General features: G+C 35.9%; 1 protein-coding gene and 1 long non-coding RNA gene across 4 annotated transcripts in view; one reads left to right on the forward strand and one right to left on the reverse strand.

Moving 5' to 3' along the window:
* Nucleotides 1-14173, reverse strand: part of GPC5 (glypican 5) — a 1027138-nt gene that overhangs the window by 159260 nt on the left and 853705 nt on the right. The gene's annotated exons all lie outside the window — the stretch shown is intronic.
* The window catches only part of LOC105853485, a 31371-nt gene continuing 17846 nt past the window's right edge, over nt 649-14173 (forward strand). For all 3 annotated transcript variants that reach the window (XR_001145336.1, XR_001145337.1, XR_001145338.1), the window contains exons 1-2: nt 649-1288; nt 2960-3011. This is a non-coding gene — a long non-coding RNA (uncharacterized LOC105853485). The remainder of the gene's footprint in view (nt 1289-2959; nt 3012-14173) is intronic.

Raw genomic sequence — 14173 nt, forward strand, 5'->3', positions numbered from 1 at the left:
AAAAAAAATTATCTCATTTAATTTGTTTTTAAATTTTCCAACATTAGGGTAATAAATGATGATAAGGAATACAAAATGAGTATAAAAGTTGTTTTAGATTTTGTATTATTCTTCCTATTTCTATGCTTGAAACTTTCATCAGCCCCCCACCACACCCCCAAACTTCAATCCATAACAACTTTTACAGGATATTGAAATGTCACTCTTTTTCTCTCTTGTCATGTTCTCATTCAGATGCGAAATCACTCTGCAAAGTATTTTAAGAGTTATGAAACTAGTTCTGCCAGCATTATTCGCTCATTACCCTCATCCACTTCAAGACTGAATAGCAGCACAGTTTATTATCATGTCTGACAAGACTAGGAGGAGGATTAAAGAGAAGAGTTGACATTAATGGGGGTAGGGAGCATCCCCCACTTTAATCCAAGCATAACATCAAGGTCCCCAGAGGAAATAAAAAGCACACCTAAAAGGGTTCATTAAGAATATTTTGATAGGGGCGTGTTTTGCAAAGTTGTAGGGAAGTTTGCAGGAAACCCAGAAACATGAAACCATCTGGTATCTGCTAACAGAGGGCAGTAATTACCCCTCATCCTGAACAAGAAGCAGAGTGATTCTCAGAAGGCAGAATGGTGACTCCAGCCTGCAGGGAGGGAGGAGCCCCAGCAACCTACAGCCCACCAGGGTTCGCAGCAGGGAGTGCAAATAGCATTGTGTCTACTCCCCCACCCAGAGAAGCCAGAGGGCTGGAAAGGGGCAAACCACCTCAGGGCACACAGAGAAGCACCTAAAAGGGTGAGAATAAACAAGAAAGGGCACAGGGCCAAGAGGGGAACTCTCAGTTAAAGGCTGCTGCAGGTGAATGCAGAGCTGATAAATGCTGGATTAGGCAGGGACTTGTCTGGGACACAGGCTCTAGAAAAGTCTACGGAATTAGAGGATGAGTTAAGCTGGGAAGTGAGGAAAGAGCACACCAGGAGTGAGGTGCTTCACTAAATGAGAACTGGACAAGAGAGAACAAGAGTGATGTTTCAACTTTGAACTTTGAGGCCAAAGTCCAATCCTGTTTTCTGTGTACTTTACCAGAGAAAACACTGAATTTAACTTTACTAAAAGAGGTTCTTCTTAAAGAAATTAGCACTGGAGGTGACTGTAACAGAAGGTTGGAATTCGGACACCCCAGGCTGCATCAAAGTCTCTAACATCCTAGCAGAGAAGGAGCTGCAAGGAACCCAAAGAGGAGACAGCTCTGGACTTCTAAGTCACCCAGAGAGGGCCACTGCCTGATGTAAGTAAATCTTTCGTTATGCAAAATTGTACTTTATTTTTTTTTTACCCTTTCTTCCAATTTCATTCTCTGGACCCAAGCAGCTGTTAGTAAGTGGCGATAAGAAAAGGTCAGAGAACATGAACTTGATTGCAATCCACCTTCCAAGTAAATGCTTCCTGGCTTCAGACAGAAATCAGTGGTGAGATGGTAATTTGACATTAGCTGAGTCTGTGGAATTATAAGACTGGGCCGGAATATTTAATTATTCTGATAGTTAAGGCTTGAGCTTGATAAGGAGCATCAGTCTACCTAGCTGAGATTTCATCCAGGCTTCTCTCCTGCATTTGATGACCCACTATGATTACTATCTTTAATATCTTATAATTTAGAATTTTATACAGTTAATTCTGGATGAGGGGGGATTTAAACTGTGAGGGTCCACTTATATGCAGATCTTCTTGCAAAGAGACAACATAAACTTATGGTATTGAGAAATACAGTTCTACAAATATATTTTTTCTGATCTTTTCTTAAAATCATCTTTCTCTAATCATCTAATAATCATATAATAATGTAATACATATGTCAATAAATGCACTATGCACATATAATACACATATACAAATTATATATAACGTATAAAACACGTGCTGATCAATGTATTTGTGAGACTTTTAGTCAACAGCTGGTGACTGCTAAATTTTAGGTAGTTACAAATTATACAAGGATTTTTGATAGCTTGAGAGGGTCAGTAAACCTAACGCCCAAGTTGTATAAGGGTCAGCTGTATATGACTCACTTGCACTACTGAATTGAAATTACTTGAGAAAAAAAATCTTATTTTGATCATCTGTATGCTATCATAAAACAGATGTGTTATGAAGTTAACTCAATTGCTAGATTTAAGTAAGTATATAACTACACTGATAGATTTAAATAAGTACATAAATAAATTTGCAAAGACTATATCAATCTATAAATAATGGAAAGTTATTTCATAAGATGGTTTAGATAGCAAATATTTATATTCGAAGTTTATGGTTACACTTCAAATTATAAATGTTTTTCAGTACATGTGAGTATGTTGGTATTCATAATGAAGATGCCATTTTTTATCAGGGCTATGAGGAAATTCAGTATGACATTAAAATGAAATATGCCACATTAAAATAAATAAGCAAGCCATGGTAGTTATTAGTAATTTGTCAAAAGCAATCTTTACTACCAATTCTCAGCTTATGATCTGTGTGCTTAATGCATTTATTGACAGAGCAAAACATGATTCACAAATGCTTGACAAGATGTTCCGTACGTATTTTATTTTTTAAGATATGAAGTGTATGAATTAGTTTAAGAAATTGATCATCGATTTGCAATTACGTGTGCATGTTCTTTATAAAGGGACTGTTTTAACAAAATGTTCTTTCTTTAACATAAATGTGATTGAATTTATTCTTGAATACTAAAAATATACGTTTGTCTATACCTTAATGGCATTACTAGTACAAATGATGTTTCTATGATCAAAATTATACCTAATATTTGTATAGTGACATACATTAACAACACCTGTCTTTTACAGGGTTACTGCCAGTGATGACATGCATGTGGTCAAAGTACTTATAGAGGACGTGAATATTAAACTTTATTTTGTTATAGTTCTTTGCTTTTTAACTTTCTTTTTCACAGTTTCTGACAACTCAATCTGGACTTAGTACATCAGAAGCATCTCTATTAATAGGTAAGTTGAAAACACCAAACACTTCTTACAAAACTCTAGGAATAAAATAAGGAAAGGGAAATTAAAATGACCTCTTTTTAATCACTAGTGTCTTTAATTAATCATGCTATCCTTGAGCCTCAATAATATTAGGAAGAGTTAGATTATTTACTTTTTACTTCCATGCTTCATCAGATCATAGTCACTAATAGGAAGCATGGGTGGTGGGAGACAGGGTGTCAAAGTAACAAAGCCATTTTATTTTTGGTCTTTCCTTGTAATTATCTTTAGCTTATTAGTGATCAGCTCATCTCTGGCAATCATTTCTGAGGAAAAGAAAACTACTTTAGCCTGAAGGGAATACAATAGCAATAATGTAGTCATGGTGAAATCAGGATTTCCATGGAAATTTACCTTGATATAGATTTACTTAGTAAGCCAGATAGGACCCCAAATCATACAGAATGCCTAGCTTTTGTTCTTTATTCCACTGATGAGCCATTTGCTTGAGAAATTTCCATTAATTTCATAATGGCATCCCCTGTCTCCCCAGGAGAGAACTGAATTGGTAATGGTACACTTCACAAGAAGTTACTTGTCTTGCAGCTCCTTCCAGAGAAGGGAGGGGTGTTATTTTAATTTAAGTGACTATGGACTATATATTCTCTATAGTTTGCATGTAAAATTTATTTTTGCAAATTTATAAATGCTTAAAAAGTTAGTGATTGTAATACTTGCTTCTCACTACCAATCACTGTAATTTTTAAGATAGAATTTAGAATACATATTAAGATATACAGAATTTAAGAGAATATAGTAAATGCTTTTGATTTCTTAATTATGGATGCAATTGTGAAAATGTATGGCTAATCATTCTGGAGAATTTCAAATGGTGAGAAAGAGGCAGAGAACTGAATAAGCAATTTAGCAGCAAATAAAACCATAAGGTTCTTACATGATGTTACAAGAAAAAAAAATCAAGTATGAGAAATAAAAACCCTGGAAAATGGCGAATGGAAAATGATTAAACTGAAACCTGAAAACTAGATATCGACGGTAAGGTTCTGGTGTGGTGATGAAAAAAAAAGCTTAGAATGGACAGAAGAGCTAAAGGAGCTGAAAGTTGGATTGTGAATTGCTGCTTAAAATGATGCCACCGGCTTCTATGTGGAGAATGAATTCTAGAAGTCAATACTCGATGTGATAAGATAAGTGGAAGAAATTGCAGCCAGCCTGCTGTGAGACTATAGTCTTTGAGGAGAGCGATAAGAGGAGTAATAAGAAGTAGATCAGTGCGTGCTGTTCTTCAGAGACTGAGTCCATTTAGTTCAATGTACTAAGGGTTGGGATATTAAGGGGGGAAAAGTGAGTCAATTATTACTCTTATGTTACGGGATTGAGCAACCGTAAGAATAATGGCGTCAAAACGAAAATACACTGGATTGGGAGGTCTGAAACTAGAATAGGTTTTGGTGGAATCAGAAGTTATGCTGTGGTGATCTCCAGTTGGATAGGCGAAAGGCCAGGGCTTCATTTCAATTTATTCTCTAATTTCTTCTTTTGATATTAATGTGACTTCCTCACCCTCAACCTTCTTCCCTACTGGTAGGCTACTGTGGAGCCTATTGTAAATTCTGTGCTTTTAAAAACCTGGTTTCTGGATTTATTTCCTGGCACTTTTTCTCTTTTTCTAGTGTTTCCTTTATTTGGTTGATATTACTTTGTTAAATTAAATGTGACTTTATTTATTTTTTCCTTTGTAAGGAACATTGAATTGAACACTTAATGTGTATTTGTTTTCAGAGTAGTTTCTGTCATCTATTGACCATAATAGGAAAAATTTCAGTACCATCATTTCAAAGACTATGACAAATTCAGTTTTTTATTTTTTACTTGGTTTAGGTGCATTTAAGAGTATTTTAAGATTAACCAGTTCAAAGAGATTTATCAGTACTTTGTAACTCCACTATTTAAATTGTAAGCATTATGTACATTTTCTACTTATTTGGACTCACTGTCAATTCACACATCCTGCCCGTTATCCTGCCTCTTATATAATTGCAAATATAGGCCTCTATATGGAATATATTAATTATTTTATTTGCACTGTTTGATCATTATTAATATGTTGTCTACTTTCTTTTTTATGGCATTAAAACAAAGTTAACCTTTCAACCTTATGTTGTGCTTTTTTAATCTTCTTGTACTTCCTATATTTAAAGATACATACTATCTTTATATACTATATTAATATAGTTTTAAATATACTACTACATTTAATACCTTAATACTATAGTTAATGCTTTATATATCTTCAAGCTAGTCTATTCGGTCAAAGGATTTAGGAGGGTATTTGAAGTTTTTCCGTCTTGGCATTTTTTTATGAAAAACTTCATCTTTAAAGTATTTTGAACATTTGAGTCATCAAATACAATCCTTTGCATAATAATATCCAACATTATTGATAACATTATGGGTTTGGATTGTGGTAGTTCAAAAACATACTTTCAAAAATATAATGAATGACAATCAGCAATGTTATAGAATAAATTCCGAGTTAGTTTGACTCCATGTTTGAGTACAGAAAGTCTATTAGTGTGTTCATAAATCACTGCAGTCTGGTTTTCATTAATAATTATACCTCCCAGATCTTCCCAGCCCCTTCTCCTGACCAATGCACACTTCCAAGGTATGCTCCAGCCTTCTTCAGTAAGCATATTTGATTTCAAAGTGCCACTGCTGATTGCAGACCATTAGCAGAAAACTAAAAATATTAAAAACCACTTCCTCTTATACCTGTAGCTGCCATTTATTAAAAAGAGCCCCGGTATAAAGTTTTATACAAAAACCCTGAGTTGTCAATATATTTTTTCCCCATAAGTTTAGTTTTCCCTCTTTATTCTTCAAGGTCCTTCTTTTTAGGAGGAGAAAGTCAATCTTTATCCACATGAGGTGTTTCATTTGTTTTTACTTGCCTTTGGAGTGGAAATGTGGTTGGTTAGGTAAGTTTTTCTTAGTCAAAGAAGTTTGGGAAATGTTGCTATCCTCATATCCTTTATACACCTTGCAACTTAAAGTGACTACCATTAACATATTTAAGACTACAGAGTCAAGCCCTCCTTGGTGGCACAGCAGGTTAAAGCACTGCACTAAGAAGCTTAAGCCACTTCCTCATGAGTTCAATCCCCACCTGCCCCTGAGAAGATCCACATGGCCTGACCCACCCACTGCTCCCCTCAGCAGTTCACTTTGACAATCTTCCTGTTCTGCTCCCCACTCTGTCCTTGATGAATCCTCTCACCCTCCGCATCTCTGGCTTGTACCCCAGTTCTGTATGAATAAATAAATCTTAAAAAAAAAAAAGACTACAGAGTCTACTTTATTGCCTTTTTAGTTTTTTAAAAATATTTTTAGAGTCTCAGAGGACACACTTTGATAATGCTGCTCTGAATAGGTTAATATTAAAGGTATGTTCAGGAAGGTTATCTTGCTCCTTAAAGCCTAGAAAAGATCAATCTGGATTGAAAATGTAAATAAATAAGAAATATCTTAGGCCAGGCTCCTTTTGTGTTCACTGCTATGGGTTTCTTCCAGGGCACCTCACTACATATTCTGGAAAAATAGAGACACAGAAAATCCTATGCTTTCTTTCTTATACTTCACACACAGCTAGAAAAACAAGCATCTCTCTTGGTAGCTTAAGTGATCAATGCATTTGATTTAATAACTATTGTCTCTCTAGCATCATTTAAGATAGGGTACTTCTATAATTTGTAAAATTGTCTATATCAGTAAGTCCCGATTGTCAACATAAAACAAGCTTGTGGAACATGAACAGTGGACTTGGAATCAGAAGGGAGAACTTAGCATCCAGCTGCAAGTCAGCTCCAGGATGAGCAGAAAGCTCCTTCCATCACTGGACTCTGCTCCCTGTAATGTAAATTGGAAGTAATTGTATATATAAAATAATTTTTGCAGATTTAATTACAAGACCATTTTCAAGAGAAAAGCATTACCATTATGTCATTTTAGCTTCCATATTTAATGAAATAACTCCTATTAGATGTGTGTAGATTACTAAAAACTCATTTTTCACCTAAACATTTTGCCCTCTGTAGAGCTAAATTTATTTTGGAAAACATAATCCTATCAGAAATGCAGGTCTATAATGAGAACTTGCAGTTTGTATAGGGTAACATGAGTACCTGGGACAAAGAGGGAGGAACTTGAAAAGGCAATTGCAGTGATCGTGTCTCTCTGTGTTTCTCCCACATCCCTTTCATTGCTGAGGAAGTGGAAGATGAGGGAGGCCCAGGTGAGATCAGTCAACAAATGAGCACAGACCTAGGGACAAAACTTAGACACCTTTGACTGTGACTGTCCCATCTTTTCTTGTAACCTACCATCTCAATTATAAACAGGAGCAGCAAGGTGAGTTCTCTGCCCCAAATCTCCTAGACATACTGAACCCCTAGACATACTGAAGTCTAACTCGGGCTCTTTGTCTCTAGGAAGCCTTTCTTAGTCAGTTACTGGAATCGCAGAGATAAAGATAAATAACCTTTCTTTGGCAATAACTACTTAGCACTTACTTGTGTTGTTTCTCAATTTCTCCTTTTGGACTTATTGATAGTACCTATGAGGAGTAAGCACAAGGCGATATGGTGAGGACTGTGTGTGATGGGGTGGGAGGTTGGAAGAACCATTGTGACCTGAGGGGAGAAATCATATATTGACCAAAAAGTAGCAATGATGTAAGGGAAAAAAATACATTTAAAAACTAAGAAAAAAATTAATAAAGTACTAAATAATGAAAGAGGTCCTGGTAGTATGTTACTTGTTATTATTTGTATTATAGCTATTATTTGTATTACAGAACACATTACTGTGTATCCATCTTTTCTACCGTGAACTAATTTATGACAAAGAATGTGTGAAAAATTGTATCTGGTAATTACTACTTTTTATAGACACCTTGAGTGTGTCATGTATGGCTGGAGTAAGTAACAATATCATTTCACTGATTAGGTGGGTGTATTTTGTTAGGAGAATGACTGTATTTCCATCTAAGAGGGTCTCTAGTGCTATGTCCAGCACTATCAGAAAAACATAACCTCTAAGAAGATGTATATGTTTGCCTTTGAGGCAAGAGGTACCATGAAATGACAGGTATGGGAAAATGTGATGTTATCAAATACAAGTTTATATAACTTTACAAATTTTTCTCAGAAACAGCCTTCTCTAGGATTTTTTTTTTACTTCTCTCATTGAATAATTTATTCTCTGATTTGGATTGACATTATGATAGATATATGAGGAAAATAATCTCATGATGTAGAATTGGAATCATTTTCCATATGTTTGGAGACTCCAGGAAGTTAATAATAAATTATTCTAATTATCATGACTGAAATTCAGTATTTATGGAAAATTTACAAAAATGCAGATAACAGCTCAATTCTTGTTGTGCTTTGATCGCTCTGAAATGGCAGTTTTCAATAAATATTGAAATTAGGTGATAATAGCCAGCATTATGTATTATTTATCAGCATTCAGGCTGCCATGAATAGGAATGCCCTTTTACACATTAACCTCCCTTCAAAGAGCTTAGAGAAAAAGAGCTAATTCCAAATGCAGCATTATTCTTCATACCATTTTCATTCTTCATTATTTATTGTAGAAATGTATGCATGCTCTTGAGGTAGGAAGGGAGTTCACTTTACCCAGTCATGTCTAAAATAGCTCTGAGCTAAAAATATTCTCCCTGGTACCCAATGCAAATAAGCCTACCATACAATTTTCATAGCTGATTCTTCGAAACTTTTATAAAACTTTAGCTCTAAAATGTTTGGGATTTCATAGCTGTAGACATAGTAGGGACATCTTGTTTTATAGAGTGGCATAAAATACACCAGAAAGCAACTTGTATGATGCTGGAAACACTGCTTAGTTATATAGCCTGAGAAAAAGAATTATTTTTAAGAGGGCATATTCTGCCTTAAATATTTTAGTAATAATTAGAATCCCCTTTCAAAATTTATGAGAAAAGATTTTAGGATAAATCCTCTAACTACAATTTGTTAAAGGCACAAAGAGTTTTCAAACTTTTTAAAAAGTTATTTAAAAATAACTGGGTTGTAAAATTTATTTGAAATGGATAGCTCTAGGTCCTGGCAAATCTGATAATAAGAATTTTGGGCTGGTGGTGGGGAAACTATTTGACCAGACCTAATGGACAAAATCTATACTTAAGAACAAACAAACAAAGAACAACAACACTAATGACAAATCACTATCTTACATCCTTGTTTATTTATTTATTTATACATACAGAACTGGCGTACAGGCCACAGTTGGGGGTGAGAGGGTTCACCAGAGACAGAGTGGGAAGCAGAACAGGCAGATTGGCCAAGTGCACTGCTGGGGGGAGCAGTGGGGAGACAGGAAAGGTCTGCTGTGCCATGTGGGTCAGCTCCCAGACTAGGGATCGAATTTGCACTGAAGTGGCTGCTGCTAGCTTGCAGTGCTGGGTCCTAACCCATTGTGCTCCCACCACCAGAGAGGACCATAAATGAATCTTTAAAAAAAAAAACAACTTCATACTGTACAGTTGTTTCTAGACAAAGTAATGATGAACAGGAAGAAAGACCCCTATTCTCAATGGGCGCCTCAGTCACTGAACCACAGCTTATGTTCATGGCGGAGGGAAATAGAAAGTCCTCTCCCCATGCCACTTCCTATAATTGAGTCTATGACTTAATTGGTAGAAAATGGTCATAATTCTATTTGTGGTCATAACTCCACTTTTAATGTACTTGTACAGAATTGATTCCTGTGTCCCATTTGTATCCTCTCTCTTCAGAAGTAAAATCTGATTTTGTTATGGCCATGACATTACTTCAGATTTCAAGGTAGTTCTTAGAAATGGTGGAATATGCCAGGGGCTTCTACAATGTTGGTGTAGCCTGGAGAATCATTGAGTATGACTTGTCAGGGAAGATACATCTACTCAGATTAAGAAAATAAGTATGTGGGCCCTCCCTGGTGGTACAACAGGTTAGGATGCAGCACTGCAAGCTAGATTCAGCCACTTTAGTGGGAGTCATTCCCCGGACCCTGAGGTGATCCACATGGCGCAGCAGACCTTTCCTGACTGTCCTCTGCTCCCCTCAGCAGTGTACTTTGTTGATCAGCCTGTTCTGCTCCCAACTCTGTCTCTGGTGAAGCCACTCACTGGCCTTGTAACTCTGGCTTATACCCCAGTTCTATATGAATAAATAAACCTTTAAAAAAAGGAAGAAAGAAAGTATGCTATCAATCTTTTTTTTTTTCACTCTAGAAGGATATTTCTAAATGTGTAATAGTATAATATGCCTAAACTGCCTACTGTGACACAGTGAAAGTGAGACACAGTGAAAGTGGCCATTTCTTTTGTGAGACAAGTCACCGAGGTCATGTTTGTTACCTAGCAATTGTGAATAAGATCATTTTAAAGAAAGATAGAGGTGTACTTTTGGATGTTCTTTCTAACTGAAACCAACATACTTTCTAGATGATCAAGATGTCACTGGGAAAATTGTGAATTATAAGAGCAAATGGATGAAATTATTCACATGCCATTAAACAGTTCTCAGGATGAACTGCATTAAAGTAAAAGAACATGCTCCTCTTCATTCTCTTCATGAAGGAGCTGTTCTTCAAGTAATCAGATATCAAAGACAATGACAGGCCCTCCCTGGTGTCACAAGGTCTCAGCACTGTGAAGCTATCTGCAGCCACTGAACCAGGAATTCCATCCCCAGTCAGGGAGCTGATCCCTGCCCCACAGCACAGCAGACTCTCCTGTCTCACTGCTGATCCCCTCAACAGTGTTTTTCAGTCAGTCCACCTGTTCTGCTTCCCACTCTGTATCTGGGGAGCCCTCATCCTCACCCCACACCTCTGACCCATACCCCAGTTCTTAGATGTATAAATAAATCAATCTTAAAAAAAGACAATGATAACAATGATATTTATCTTACCTGGCATCATTCAATAAATACATTTTTCCTATTTGAATTGAAAATTAAAATTTATCCAAGGAAATGTTAAGTTTTTTTTGTTTTTGTTTTTGTTTTTAAATATTGCAATTCAGTGGTAGAACTGCTCAGGTCTTGGTGTTTTAACGAGCATGAATCTTATGCTTTTATTACTTAAAGGCATTAATAAAATGCATTTACGATTAGATGCTTGTGCCTCACAGAGTTTTCATGCATGAAAGCTGGTCAACGCAGCAGGAGCATAAACCTCATTATCGGGACTAGTTCAGCTCCATTACATTAACCGGTCTCATCACAAAGCACTCTATTTTTTTGCTTACACACTGAATAGTAAATGGAGGTTAGATAAAGTTTTATCTAGTGAAGCAGTAGGTCTGGCCATTTCTTTTTCTTTCTTTCTTTTTTTTTTTTTCTTGTGCCTTTCTTTGAATCGTTGAACAAACTTGTATTTTTTGCCCTTCAGAAAACTGAAAAAGGAGGACATTCTTTGTCTGCAGTAGCATCAGAATACGTGTCTCTTCCAGTCACCCCCTTTTCTTGCTATCTTTATTAAATGCCTAATACGTGTGAAGCACTTTGCTCATTTCCAGGTTTTGGGGGAAGTGACACACTTCTGTGTACTCGAGGTTCTCAAAGAACAACAAGAAATCAATTTCAAACACAAAGAATAAACTACCATGCAGTATGATAATCAAGACAGTAATTCCCAGGCTTCCACAAAGATAAGTAAGCAGCTAACATTTTGGCAAGAAGGAGAGACCAAGAAAAACTTAATGTAGACGTCATTTTGATACTTGAAGAAAGTAGTAGTCATTACTGAGGTTGGGAAGGGCCTGCAGATGCGAAGTTTTATGGAGTCATGAGAAAATTTTTATATAAATAGATAGTCTGACCTACGTGATATGGTGGCAACATGGGACAAAACGAAGTCTGTCAGATGGAGTAAGTCATGAAGTTAAATAATTGGTCTAAGACATGTTGGGATCATATCCCTCACACACACACTGTAGAGTTTGAGTGAGAGCTCTTGTATTTTAAGGATTCAGTCATTCATTATCCATTCTTTATAATGGGCAATTCTCCACATTTCCTGTTACAACAACACATTTATTAGACCAAAGGAAACTGAAACTCAGATATGAGGTTGGCTTTGAGAAATTAAACAAATAAAGAAAGACCATGGATTCTAGGCTGGGCTAGTAAATTCTGTATTTTGGAGCTTTGAGATCATTAAACTAGCCTGATGGTTTCCACTGTCTGTATTTGTGAAATGAGGAGGTAAGAGGAAAGGTTATGACTTTTTAAAAGAAAAACAAAACAAAACAAAAAAACATAAAACCAAGACGTAGGAGAAACCAGTAATTCAACCCTGTAAAATTAGAACTGATAGCTCATTTACACTATTTAGTTACATGTTTAGTCTGATTTGTCTTGTGAAACAGTATGTAAGTGTTTATTTCCTGTTTTAGAAAATAACATCAAAAACTAATTTAGTAAGTTTTCTTAAACTTTCAGAAATAGACCATTAGGTGAACATCTGTGAATACTAATACAGTGGGAGAAGAGTATGAAGAATCATTTAAATTTTTAATGACATACAAATAGGCATTTATTCATGTCCCAGAGCAGTATTGAAAATGTTCCCTAATCATGTTATTGTTATTATTGTCTTTATCAACATATAGCTAGTCATCTGTATTGATTTTCAGAATCTTTCTCTGTGGTCATTCATTCATAACTACCCTTAGGTAGCAGGAGAAAACAGATCCCATTGGTAACCTATTTAAATTAGAAAACACACAAGGCTTTGTGAAAAGAATGGGGCTTGCTACAGGGGTAATCCTAGAATCTAACAACTGATCTGGTGTTGGGAGTATTCTACTTGCCTGTCTCTGTCTTCTATTAGGAGGAGACAATAAAAAGATTCTGCTCTCATGATCATGTGCAATAGCTACTCCTAAATTTTTATTTCTTCGGTAGAGTACAGGAAACATCTGAAACCAAAATTTCCATCATAATCACCATTAATTCTCTAATAAGAGATACTGTAATTTGTGCTCTGTCAACAGAATTGTAAGTACTACTGGTTGGTGACCCTAAGATGCTTTGGTCTTAGGACAAATTGGGACAGCTTTACATTTCTTCCATAACACCATTTCAAAAGATAAATCTAGATCTTCAAATTACTGTATATACATAATTATAAATATATATCTTCCACATAACAAGGGTGGTCACTAAAAGTGCTAAATGTTTTATACCATTAAATCCAACTACAAGCTATAAATACTTACCGAACTTTGACTTTAATAAAACATCAATTTCCTTAAGCTTTGACAGAAATGGCAAAGAAAAATAGCTAGTTGTTTAAGTGAAGTCACTTTCACATGAAGAGGAGGCATTCTTTTAAACAGGGCCAAACATAAGGTGAGTTAATAGCTAGTGAGAAATTTAGAAAATGAGATTTACATTGTATTATACCCGTGAATGTAAAATTTCTTCATTGTCAAGACGATAGTCATGCTATTCCCAATGCAAGCAACCATAAATCAAAATCTAAAACAAAACAAAAGAGGGAAACTCCCTTGCAGTATCACTTCCGAATTAAATAAACAACAAAGTAGTACTCTTTATTCGGGGGCTACATTCCAGGCCCTCACTTAATACAAGTTACTATCACCTCTGAAAACTATGGACGACAATTATGGACATGAACCTCTTGCAGGATAAAATGTCAGGCTTGATTGTGATCTATCTACAATTTTATCAAAATGAGGAGGAGTAATGATTTAAAACACTCGATTTCCAGAATTAATTAGTAACTACCGTAATTCCTTCCTTATGTAATTTTATCAGAATTAAAATTTTAAAATATCAACACTATTGGCTCAAAAGTCTGTTTGCCATCACCTTACATTAACTCTACTGTAAAAATAACAAGATCTAATAGCATTACCTAAATTTTAGCTGTTTTTGAGCCAACTTTGTATTTTTATGCTATCATAACAAAAACCCATAAACGGCCCTCCCTGGTGGCACAAGGGGTTAGGACGCAGCACTGCAAGCTGGTTGTTTCCGCTTCAGTGCAAGTTTGATCCCCGGACAGGAGGTGAAACGCATGGCTCGGCAGACCTCTCCTGACCC

The sequence above is a fragment of the Condylura cristata genome, unplaced genomic scaffold (assembly GCF_000260355.1).
Source record: "Condylura cristata isolate star-nosed mole 26May11 unplaced genomic scaffold, ConCri1.0 scaffold00010, whole genome shotgun sequence".
In the NCBI taxonomy this organism is placed as follows: domain Eukaryota; kingdom Metazoa; phylum Chordata; class Mammalia; order Eulipotyphla; family Talpidae; genus Condylura; species Condylura cristata.